Genomic DNA, 13,186 nt, shown 5'->3' on the forward strand with positions numbered 1-13,186 from the left:
TGTCATTTATTTACTGAACTTCTATTTGACCAGGTCGACATTAGATCTTTTGAGAGGGGGACCCGACCTGACCAAGAAGCTGGACTGGCGCACCGCAATAAAAGCAACTGACATAACAACACAAACAATTCATCGTTCAAATATAGCCTATATACAGGAGCTTAAGAAAAATTTACGTACGACTGTTTTCCTGGCAAAAACAACAAAACAGTTTTTGTTCCAATAATAGAATCCCAGCAGGTCCCAGCAGGTACTTTTTTTGGGTGAAAATGTTCAAACCTAGAAAGTTATTTTGGTTTGGTTTTGTTCATCCACTCAATACGAGGCGCATTCGGTTTTCATTCCAATTACTTTAAGTTTTGATATGCTGCATTTATTCTAGTCCTGTCCGTCCCCAGGTACACGCTGGTCACATATAGATAAGTATGGCCGAAAACATTATACAGTGGGACCTCTACTTACGTGAGTAGAGACGCGTTTTCCATGTAAATGCCCTAATCCGTTTCAAGTCCCCAAAAATTCGGACATAATTTTTTTAATAAATCATAAAAATGCATCAAAACATGTAACAAATACATGTTACAATTAGATTACCGCACAATAAATGTAGGAATTCAGTGCAAGGCTTCTCCAGGAACAAAATGAACTTTATTCCAGGCTAATCTTACATTAGCCGTCATTACTAGCAACGAATATTAACACTAACACATCTAATGGACAAACATACGAACACCCACAATAAATAAAAGTTAAACAAAGGCGACGCTGGGATACACACAAACCTGTACAGATTGACGTCCCTCCTAGCCAATGGGATTACAGGAAAATGCTAGGCGACAGCCAATGGCAGAGCAGCTACAAGCAGTTTAGCAGCGGGAGCGTATTTTTGCCTTTCGTATCCTGAAATTTCTTTCATAACAAGAGGAAATATTTTCCCGTTGAGACGTTTCGTAACCTGAAAATTTCGCATGTAGAGACGTTCGTAAGTAGAAGTCCCACTGTACAGACAAATAAAGCATCTGTGTTTAACTCAAAATTTCCGAGAGGAGACCAGTTGCAGACCTACTCTGTCAGGCCTCCGCCATGGACAGACTGGAAAGTGAAGTGCCTTTGTTGTCCTCTAGGTGGCGGTAATTCACTCAAAGCCAAGTTATTTGAAAAAAGAAATTAACGATGTAACACTTTCATTGTCAACCAATCAATGTAAAACCCAATCTAAAGAATTAATTATTACTCCTCAGATGTTTATAGATGACTCCGTTCAACAGATATTGTTAGCATTTCATTCCACTATAAAACATGAACAATATAGAATTATGAATGTCATGTATGTGGATGTAGGCACCTTTTTTAAGTTTATTGTTTCCAAAAGAACCTTCCTGATACCATATACACTTAAAAATAATAATAATAAATGTTAGCATAGGACAACATTTACAACAAGATTTATATTTCTTTGATCAAATTAAACAAATGCATTTGTTTAAAGGTTTATTTTAGGGCAAAGTTTCACTGTGGCTCGAACAATTTTGGAACTATTCATATGCAGAGAATCACAGAGGGACAATATTATGTATTATGATGCCACATTATGTCATTCTAAGCATCTGGTCACATGTATCAACCGATCGCTGCTTACCCATCTTCTTCCTGCTTCTCCTCCAATCACAGCCATTCTCCTCCTCCTTGAAAGAAGGGGGAAAAATTAGATTAGGTTCATCCTGATGCTGAATGGGTGAATGTCACTGTTGCTAGGATACATCATACCACAGGGAGGGGCAGACTGGAGATAGCCTACATCTTATTTTGAGGGTGGGGGGAGACAACGATGCGCGATGTGACTGAAGGTAAAACCAAAGATCAGAGGGCGGCGACAACGTGGTGCCGTGATATGAAGAAAAGGGAAATGAGAAGTTGGCGTGAGCACGAGGGAACCACCTCACACTCTGTTTACCATTATGTAACCTTCTCCTCGGCATCGCCATCAGGACGGTGTTGCCTTACGTGACCCCGCTTTGCATCATGGGCAAAGGCAACTGAGATCACCGTGCGGGGGAAAAAAGAAAAAGGCACCTCATTTGCATAATCATGACTCTGATACGTGTAGCTACACGCTGTGTATTCAGATGCAGACCTTGTGCTTCAAGAGATCTCGCAACATTTATTTATTTATGGGATCGGGCTGATGAATATTTATAGCAGCTACTCCAGTGAAGCCGATAAAAGTGTCTGGAAACAAAAGGGATATTTGAAGGATGGAGGGGGGGAAATGGGTGCAAATTAAATCACAGCGGATCATTCAATGATGGTGCTGACTTAAGACCAGTAGCCCTGACCTAATGGGAAATATGCGTGCAAAGGGGATTAAAAAAATAAAAAAAAGTTAGGAAAAATGCAACTAATTCTAGCAAAATGACCAATTTTCAATATTTTCAATTCAGGATGCCCCTCCCAGGGACTATTGGGATTAACTCTCATTTTATAAATGGAGTTGGACAGCTGGTAAATGAACAGAAATAGAGATGGGATTCCTTTCGTTCCCACAGCGCACGTGCACACATCCGCAAACCACCCAACAAACTGGTTTTCCTCCGCTCCCGCAGGTGTAACCATGACCGACTGGCGCCCAGGAGGCCCGTCGCTCTTCTTCCTCCCTATTTTGTTCGTATTCTCCCACCGGCCCAGATTATCGAGGCGCCCCTTCGCTGTTTCACGGGCTCTTCTGCTCAACTCACACAGGAACAGCAAATAAATAAAATGGCAGATTTCTCAATGCACGTGTAAGGGGGGCGAGGGTGGTCTCGCATCCTGACTTTAATTCCTGCGCGACGCCTCGCTTGAAAAGTCTTTGCCCACTTTGGCAGCTGGACGTGTCAATGGGCTTAAATAGGTTAACACACATAAAATGAGGTAATCCGCATTGCTGGCGGCGCAGCGGGGTTGGCGAGGTTGCGGCGGGCGCTGCTGGCTCAGCACTGGGTTTATCCCCCCGTGGAATCAGCAGAGCATAAAAGAAGTGCTGCAGCGAGCCGCTCTCATTCACGGCAGGATTAGCCCAGCGTTTAGCGGTATGTGCTCTTATTATGACTTCCCTTTATTCCACCCCGCTCTCAGCCACCCGCGCCAGCGCTGACATGAATACTGTATAAACGGCGCTGCCCCCACCCCCAACCCCACCCCCCACTATCACCTGGACCGCAGAGAAACATGAGTGTGGTTGTAGATTCTCTGATTATTTCTAACGTACTTGTGTGATTGTTTCCGCTGTGCTGTATTTGGCCCAGTGGGTTTTTCGTTTTTACCCTTCCTATTGTCCAGATTGGCAGAGCTGGGGCTATTTTTAGAAAGAGGTATCACATGGGGAAGGGGGAACCCCTACAAGTACAGCTGCCTGCTCTGCATAGTATAAATCCAGACTCCGGGGGGCTTTTCTCAGCCTTTTCTGGGTGTCGAACAGTGCAGCGTCTCCCGTTCCCATTGTTCGTTCTGCAGGACGACCTTTGACCTATCTGTTCTCTCTCCGCATTGTCTACAGGCGACCTGGGTTTTCTGTCCTGCCAGGTGGATAAAGGCTTCCTCCGAGTTAGGTGGTATCCCAGACCAAAGCCATGTCTACCTGCTAAGATGGGATAGAAAACCCGGCTCGTCTGCGACCCTCGAGGACTGGATTTGGCCACCCCTGATCTACAGGTTTTGCAGACCCCTATAGTTGCCCCTATAGTTGCTGACCTATGACCCCAGCGACCCACTCTGTTTTAGCTCTGTGTCCACCCTGGGGTCAGACTCTGGGTTTCTTTAAAGCGACGAAGAAGTCTTGACTGTGTCCGAAGCGAAATACATGTTGATGAATTTATTTGAATTAATTTGTGATGATGTAATCATCGGTGATTTGCTTCCATATACTTGGGCAACACTGAGGTGAGTACAGGTTAAAATAGTAGATGGTGGCGGATCCTCGGAAGATTGCTTTGCATGTGTATGTGTGGATTGAGGACCACACTCATGATTCTCCCGGCATGTGAGCGCAATCGTGCAGCCGAAGGGGGGAAAGATAAATCTTTAAGGAGCTGCTGTCATGATGACATCACAGGGTTGGGTTTTTCTTTTGATGTGTGTGTGCATGCCTGCCTGTGTTTGAGTGCCTTTAATTGCAGTGGTGTGTGTGTGTGTGTGTGTGTGGGCAGGGGGGGATCAGCTGTTGTCCGATCGAGGAGATTCTCCTGCTCAGAAGGGAAGTGATGTAATCCAGCTTTTGTCAGATGACCTCTAACCTCTCAGGCAAAAGTCCGATATCGTCGCTCGTCAACCTGCAGCTGTTTCTCAGCGCAGGTGGGTGAATAAGATGGTTTTTCTGTGTCTTCAGTGAATATTATAGCGCAGAACTAGCATGGACATTTAAATCGACCTTCTGCCAAATGAAAATAAACTATTCCTTTTTTTAATGTGTAAAAGAGAATCAGCAAATGGCATCATCTCAACACTGACAAACTCTGACTTCTGTCTGGTTTTGTATGTAAAATCTAAGGTTTTTAAATAGTTTTTCACCTCGTTTTGCATGAATAAAGTTAACTTAAACTATCCATCCTCTACCGCTTATCTGGGGTCAGGTCGCGTGGCATCAGCCTAAGGAGAGAAGCCCAGACTTCCCTCTCCCCAGCTACTTCTTCCAGCTCATCCGGAGGGATCCCCAGGCGTTCCCACACCAGTCGAGAGACATAGTCTCTCCAACGTGTCCTGGGTCTTCCCGGGGGTCTCCTACCGGAGGGACATGCCCTGAACACCTCACCAGGGAGGCGTCCAGGGGCCATCCTGACTAGATGCCTAAGCCACCTCATCTGGCTCCTCTCAATGTGGAGGAGCAGCGGCTCTACTCCGACCTCCTCCCGGATGGCAGAGCTTCTCACCCTATCTCTAAGGGAGAGCCCAGCCACCCTACGGAGGAAGCTCATTTCAGCCGCTTGTACCTGTGATCTTGTTCTTTTGGTCATTACCCAAAGCTCATGACCATAGGTGAGGGTAGGAACGAAGATCGACCGGTAAATTGAGAGCTTCGTCTTTTGGCTCAGCTCTCTTCACCACTACACCACCTGTCGATCTCCTGCTCCATTCTTTCCTCACTCGTGTACAAGACCCCGAGGTACTTGAACTCCTCCACTTGGGGCAGGATCTGTCTCCTTCTCCTTGACCCGGAGAAGGCACCCCACCTTTTTCCGGTTGAGAACCATGGCCTCGGATTTGGAGGTGCTGATTTTCATCCCAGCCGCTTCACACGCGGCGGCGAACTGATCCAGTTATCTTTGGAGGTCATGGGCCGATGATGCCAACAGGACCACATCATCTGCAAAGAGCAGAGACCCGATCCTGAGGTCACCAAACCGGACCCCCTAAACACCACGACTGCACCTAGAAATTCTGTCCATAAAAGTTATGAACAGAATCGGTGACAAAGGGCAGCCCTGGCGGAGGCCAACCCTCACCGGAAACGAGTTCGACTTACTGCCAGCAATGCGGACCAAACTCTGACACCGATCAGACAGGGAGCGGACGGCCCGTATCAGGAAGCCCGACACCCCATACTCTCGGAGAACCCCCCACAGGACCCCCCAAGGGACATGGTCAAATGCCTTCTCCAAGTCCACAAAACACATGTGGACTGGTTGGGCAAACTCCCATGCACCCTCGAAGACCCTGCTGAGGGTGTAGAGCTGGTCCACTGTTCCACACCCAGGACGAAAACCACAGTGCTCCTCCTGAATCCGAGGTTCGACTATCCGGCGGACCCTCCTCTCCAGTACCCCTGAATAGACCTTACCAGGGAGGCTGAGGAGTGTGATCCCCCTATAGTTGGAACACACCCTCCGGTCCCCCTTCTTAAAAAGAGGGACTACCACCCCGGTCTGCCAATCCAGTGGCACTGCCCCCGATGTCCACGCGATGTTGCAGAGTCGAGTCAACCACGACAGCCCTACAACATCCAGAGCCTTAAGGAACTCCGGGCGGATCTCATCCACCCCCGGGGCCTTGCCACCGAGGAGTTTTTTTGACTACCTCGGCAACTTCAGCCCCGGAGATATGAGAGCCTATCCCCAGGTCCCCAGGCCCTGCTTCCTCATTGGAAGGCGCGTTGGTGGGATTGAGGAGGTCCTCGAAGTATTACTTCCACCGACCCACAACATCCCGAGTTAAGGTCAGCAGCACACCATCACCACTATACAGTGTTGACAGTGCACTGCTTCCCCTTCCTCAGACGCTGGATGGTGGTCCAGAACCTTTTCGAGGCCGTCCGAAAGTCGTTCTCCATGGCCTCACCGAACTCTTCCCATGCCTGCGTCCTTGCCTAGGCAACAGCCGTAGCTGCACTCTGCTTAGCCTGCCGGTACCTATCTGCTGTCTCAGGAGTCCCAAAGCCTAGTAAGGCCCGATACAACTCCTTCTTCAGCCTGACGGCATCCCTCACCGCTGGTGTCCACCAGCGGGTTCGGGTATTGTCGCCATGACAGGCACCAACCACCTTGCGACCACAGCACTGGTCAGCCGCCTCAACAATGGAGGCACGGAACATGGTCCACTCGGACTCAATGTCCCCTGCCTCCCCCGGGACATGGTCAAAGCTCTCCCAGAGGTGTGAGTTGAAGCTCCTTCTGACGGGAAACTGCTGGGTCTGTCCAGCATCCTTCCCCACCATCGGAGCCAACTCACCACCAGGTGGTGATCAGTTGACAGCTCCGCCCCTCTCTTCACCCAAGTGTCCAGCCGCAAATCTGATGACACAACCACAAAGTCAATAATTGATCAGCGGCCTAAGGTGTCCTGGTGCCAAGTGCACATGTGGACGCCTTAATGCCTGGACAAGGTGTTTGTTATGGACAATCTGAGACAAGCACAGAAGTCCAATAACAAAACACCATTCAGGTTCAGATCAGGGGGGCTGTTCTTCCCAATCACACCTCTCCAGGTCACACTGTCATTGCCAACGTGAGCATTGAAGTCACCCAGGAGGACGAGGGAGCCCCCAGAAGGAGCACTCTCCAGCACTCCCTCTAAGGACTCCAAAAAGGGTGGATACGCTGAACTGCTGTTTGGACCATAGGCACAAACAACAGTCAGGATCCGTCCCCCCACCCGAAGGCAAAGGGAGGCTACCCTCTCATCCACCGGGGTAAACTCCAATATACAGGCAGTGAGCTGGGGAGCAACAAGAATTGCCACCCCTGCCCGTCGCCTCTCATTCTCCAGAGTGGTAGAAAGTCCAACCCCTCTCGAGAAGACTGGTTCCAGAGCTCTTGCTGTGCGTCGAGGTGAGGCTGACTATGTCTAGTCGGAACTTCTCAACCTCACGCACCAGCTCAGGCTCCTTTCCCACCAGAGAGGTGACATTCCATGTCCCTAGAGCCAGTTTATGCAGCCGGGGATCAGACCGCCAAGGTCCCTGCCTTCGGCCGCTACCCATCACACAATGCACCCGACCCTCTTGGCCCCTCCTGCAGGTGGTGAGCCCACGGGAAGGGGGTCCCATGTTGCCTCTTCGGGCTGTGAAGGAGTAACTTAAACTAGAAATAGAAAACAATTATGTGGTGAAATTGCTGTTTTTATCAGTTATGCTTATATATACATTTATATATTTTTTAATCATTATCATTATTTGCCCGTTCAACAACCATATTAGATCAAATATGAACACAAAGATTTGGACTTTGGGTCCATGGGGGCAACAATTTTAATGATGGAAGAACCTGAGTTTCTAATTAAAATTAGATTAGAGGTCATAAAATCTCCTCTCTTTAAAAAACAAACAAAAATGGACCTTGTAAAGAGAACAAAGCCCTTGTTTTTTTTGGTGCTGATTCTGGATGGTCATCCAGGCTCCCCTCACAGCCGCTATTTTAGCTTCAACCAATCAAAACTTTTCGTTGGCTGACTGATCTGACCTTCAGCACCATCCCGAAAAGCAATATAAGCGCATCCAGCCGATGTAATATTACAGTGTTGTTTTTTTAAAAAAAAATCATCCTCTGAGGTCCATGAAAACATGCTTTAAATAATTATTCAGCAGTTATTGTTTATTCAGCAATAAGAATGAGGCGTTCATGGACCAGAGCAGAAGCAGTTTTTCCATCTTCTCGGCATTCTTTACATGCTCTGACTTCAAATTCAATTTGCCTCTTGTAATCGTCCTCATTCTTGGAACCATTACACCCCCCCCCCCCCCAAAAAAAGTGTCTTTTGTGTTTCTGACATCTCTGATTTTGAACATACCACCATGATTTTCCAGAATATGTATGAACTGGTGACCTTCCCGGGAACGGCCTCATTCTTATTCCGCTCGGGCAACGACGGGAGAATCGCACCAGCAACCGTTCTGGCTCAGGATGAGAGATTAATCGGAGTTTACATTTTCGTCTCGGCTCCACCTCAGGTTTGGTCTCGTCAATGAACTCCGTGAATTCTCTTCCACACTGTTGCTGAGGCTTCTCCCCTTGTCGCCTCTTTGTTCCACCCCTGATGGCTCCATTTGCATGTGCTGTGCCTGAGACTGATGAAACAATAGCCGAGGAGGAGAAGCGATGTTTCGAGAGTGACAGGCTGCCGTGGAAGGAAGTCAGATGATGACTCAGGGGTTTCTGACGCCCCTGGTTGCCAGCCCGCCTGTCTGGTGATACCGCAGACAATCTGCTATTGTCATTGTCTTAGCAGACACCTCTGGCGCTCTCAGCTCGGTCTAGTCGAGACAAAAATGTCTCTTCAAGGGTCTTAATTTCAGAAGAGATTTTCAACCAAGGTGCACTGAGCGGAATTAGTTCTACTCACTGGCTTCAAGTTTCCTTTTCATCGATTCAAAGCCACAGCAATTAAATGCGTCAGAGCTTCCCTGTTGCTTCAACAAATGAACCCCAAATAAGCCCAATAAACAAACTGTGCAAGCACGTTCCGCAAATGTATCCCCAAACGAAGGAAACGCAGCCACTCACCCGACACTTGAACGCCGGTTGTGACGCGTTTGAGTTGATCAGGAATATTGGAGGATTCATTTACTGATTTGGCCTCCACGTATCCTCCTGTGTGTTTGGCGCATTTCAGCATCTTGTAGCTTCAAAAAAAGTCTCCTGGGAGAAAGAAAAATCCTCATATTGACTGAATGACCTTTTGATTTTCTTTTAAGGTGGCTACAGCATCACCTGGTCTTCATAGCAAACAATGTGTCACATCTCACTGGGATGTTTGTGAGAGTTTGTACTCAATTTTGCCCTGTTTTTACCTTGTTTGTGGTCAAAATTGTGAGGAGAAACATCAAATCAAACATAGGTGAGATGAGGATAATCAAGGAAGCAAACATGCCTGCACTCTTCCAAGCTGGTGACTTGTTGAAATATGGAAAGATCTTATTCTACATTTCTTATGGAAACGAAATTGCTTGTTTCACCCCAGAAACACAATACAAAATATCATAATTTAGACTTTAAGGCCACTCACATTATGCAATATAACACAATATGCAGGTTTTACTCTCAAATAAAGACATTTTTTGAGCTTAGTTGTATGTGGTGGCAGTGCCCTTCAGACACAGTTGTATTATTAGGTGGGAGATTCATTAAAAAAGGACACATTTGGCAATAACAGGAGTGTTTTTAATTGCCAAAAGTGATGCTTTGATAGCTCAATATCCCTCGGCAACAGACTTCAGTTGTAATTAATTGTAAAAATGTTCATAAATTAGTTTGTTTTTAAAAATGAAGCAATTGACCAGACTTGAAGCCTATGTGTCCTCAATGTGCGTATAACATGAAAAATGTGCTTGGAACAACGAAGAATCCACAGCTAAGGTCGACCACTGATGCGCTGTTGCTGGAGCAGCACATTAACGTCATCAGAAATGATGGTAACCTGTACCAATCGCGCGGTTCTGGTTGGACCCGGCACCAGCTGTGAATACAGCTAATTTCTCATTTTTCTCATGCACAACATATATGTGAAAACAGTGACTCCTGTTTTTGTTTTTCCAATTCAAGGCCGGCCTGGGGTCCACGCTGCTGTTACATAACTCCATTGTTGGCTGTGTATTTTATTAAGTTGTCCCTCATGGTTGTAACTGACCTGCAGCCTGCAGGATTTGCAGCATTATTGTGGACGGCAGTGCAGGAGCTCACTGAAGGCCGTAGTCAGCCGACTGCATGTCTGCCAACAGCCTCTGACAATGACCTCAGTGGGACCAAACCAGCCGATCAGGCAATTTCATTGAACTTGAGGATTAGCGTCCGCTCGTGGCCGGTTTGTTACCCATGTTGACAACTGTCACGCCTAGATTTAGCATTACGATGTTGCGGAAAGTGAATTAATTACTTGTAATGGCTCATTGAGATGGGGGGATATACTCTATTAAATTTTGTTAGATTCTACTTTAAGCTCAGCGTTAGCGTGGTAATAATATCTAATCTCAGATGAAAAGCTACGTTGGTGCTTTTATGTCTGCTGATATGATGTCATCATTTTGGCACCCAGGTTGGAGCTGATTCCATTCGCATTGGAGACGATGCACATCCAAACGCACATCCACCCCCCCAACCGCATGGGAGTGAATTAAAATGTGGATCCGCTGTGATATTAAAGCGACTTTATGTGGAATAGTGACAGTGGCACTGGGGCAGCGGGAGCGATGCTGCAGAGTCGCTCCTCTGTGTGGTAATGCTGCCTGAAGCATTGGCAATGGTGAACAGGATTAAAGAGCAGCTTGACATTGCACAAAAAAAAAAAAAAAAAGCAGAGCTTTGCAGGAGATGTTTTGACTGTGGAACTATTTTTGCACGCTGTCAAACCTCCTCCAGAGAAAGAGAGAGAGAGTGAGAGAGAGAGTTTTTAATGATAAGCACCGTTCTTTTATAGTGATCCCTGTGTTCTCCCTTTCTTTTGCTTATTGAAATGTGTCAGGAGGATGCGTTTCCTTTTCTAGCTGTCATTAGCAGACTGATGGAGGCAGATCTGTCACTCTGGAACAAGGTTTCTGTGGGCGAGCTACATCCAGTTTCAGGCTTGGGAATAAATCTGGTGTCAGTAATGGAAATCTTCATAATGGACCTCATCAACAAGACTAAGTGCGCGCTTGGCGGAGGTACAAAACAGATAATATACCTTGTCCACTGGCATTCTTCCATTTAAGCATGCTTCGCTTTAGTGAAGTTTATTTATTCCATTACGTTGAAGCAAAAAAATGTTAAAGCAGCGTTTGTCGACGCGGGTCACAATCGGATAGATGACAATGCAGAGCTTCCCAAGTCGTCCTTGGTCGCCCTCTGACCTTGTGAACACGGCTTTCTGGTTTATGTTTTCCATGAATTTAAGTGAACAGGAAAGACCAAACATTAGCAGTTTGACAGGCAGGAAGAGAGACTTGCTGACAGGGGGGGGGGGGGGGGGGGGGGAGCTGAGTCAGAAGGTGATGCTCTCACTTTACCAATCAATTTGCATTCCGACCCCCATCTGTGGCATGAGGAGTGTTAAAAGAACCAGATTGTGCCGCTTTCAAAGGTCTCATTTCCACTTCTCCTTAGCTAAAATGGTGTGTTGACCCTCAGGATGACTCACAGCAGCTCTGACACCCAGCTCTCATCCTGGCATGAATAGGTGGATGGAAAACACAATACACATGGAGGCATATGCCTTTACACATACAGTCCATTTAGAACCAGGTTTCCTCGGTCAGTCCTGTTGCCTGAATCAGACTGGAGTGTTGCATCATGTTGTGATGCAACATCAGAATGATAGATGAGAGCACAGCTTAAAGCCGTGCAGCGAATGAGGCGAAACGATCAGGCCTGTTAAGGATTAATCACGTCTCTTATGTAAGCCGACGGGGGCCGTCGCCTCCCGCTGTGTGTCCACCCAGATGTCACACGGATTGTGGTCACGTGCTGGTGCGTACAGCTGTGTGTCGGCTGAGGACGTGCAATGACCAAGTCATGCTTACACGTTTTGCAGCGGTGCTTTGTGACAACAGATCCCATCTGGTGCAGAGTGTGTGTGTTGTAGAAAACAATCCCCCCCCACCCGGCTTACAACAGTCATGGTTTTGCTGGCCATTCATAGCAGCGAGGGAGTTGCCTGCAGCGGCCAAAGATGTTAGGATGTGTGAGGACAAACGCTGTCTTCAAGGAGAACCTCTTCGGTTCATAAATCTCATGCAGAGGGCAGCAGTCGCTCCTTGTTACAGTTGCTGGAAGTGGTCTGGCTGCAGGAGTGCTGCGTCATGTCTGTGTGTACATCCATGTGCAGGGCACCAAATCACAGCTTTATAAGCACAGTGTTCTTTCTTTCTTTCTTTTTCTTGACTGCTGAATCCCTTCAGTGGTTGCAGGACAGTGCTGGAGCCAGCTGCATATAGGCACAGGACCCCTCATCCTGGGCAGAGCCAGGGTTCGATGCCTCGATCACAGGTACCTTGGCACCACTACGAAGGTGTCTTGAAACCTCCCCCTACTATCAGATCACCCCCGATGTTCTGTCCGCCATGGGGCCTGAACAAAGAACACTCCAATTCTCAACTCAGCCCCCCTACAGACTGAGTTACTACTGCACATTAATCAGTGTAAAAGTAGTAAATGTTAAAAAATGATCAGAACAACAACAACAATGCTTGGGTTCCTGAAGGCATCCATGTGTTTCCTAAGGGAATGTTGGGATGGGAGATGTTCACAGCTCTCAAGGTGACTGGAAATCATTGGGAAGCACTTAACCACACTCTTATGGCAACTTCGTGTTTAAAACTTACTTTCTTGCATAAATGTCTGGAGGGTGCACCAACTGTTTGAGAAATGACTCATCTAATTGGTGTTTGATTATAGAAAAAGGCTGTTTTAGATGATTGGGCTCGGAGTTTAAGTTTCATCTTGCTTTTCAGTGGACATGTCTTCACAGTTAGGAGGAAAAAACACTATTTGTACAACTTTGCTAATGAGATTAACTGGTTGCCACAGCTCTGAAAGCTGATTTTGTTAACTACAGTTCAACAACGTGTTTGAGCAATTTGTTCGTGATGTGGAAAATTGGCCAGGCTAATAAAACTTTGGACATTTAATTAGGTTACATTTCTTTTCATATCCGAGCTGCTTCCAACCCTCGCTCTATTTGTAGAACGTGGGGTTTTCAAGTCATATTCCATCCCTAATATTTAGAACCAACCCCATACTTTCATGAT

The sequence above is a fragment of the Takifugu flavidus genome, chromosome 22 (genome assembly GCF_003711565.1).
Source record: "Takifugu flavidus isolate HTHZ2018 chromosome 22, ASM371156v2, whole genome shotgun sequence".
Taxonomy (NCBI): domain Eukaryota; kingdom Metazoa; phylum Chordata; class Actinopteri; order Tetraodontiformes; family Tetraodontidae; genus Takifugu; species Takifugu flavidus.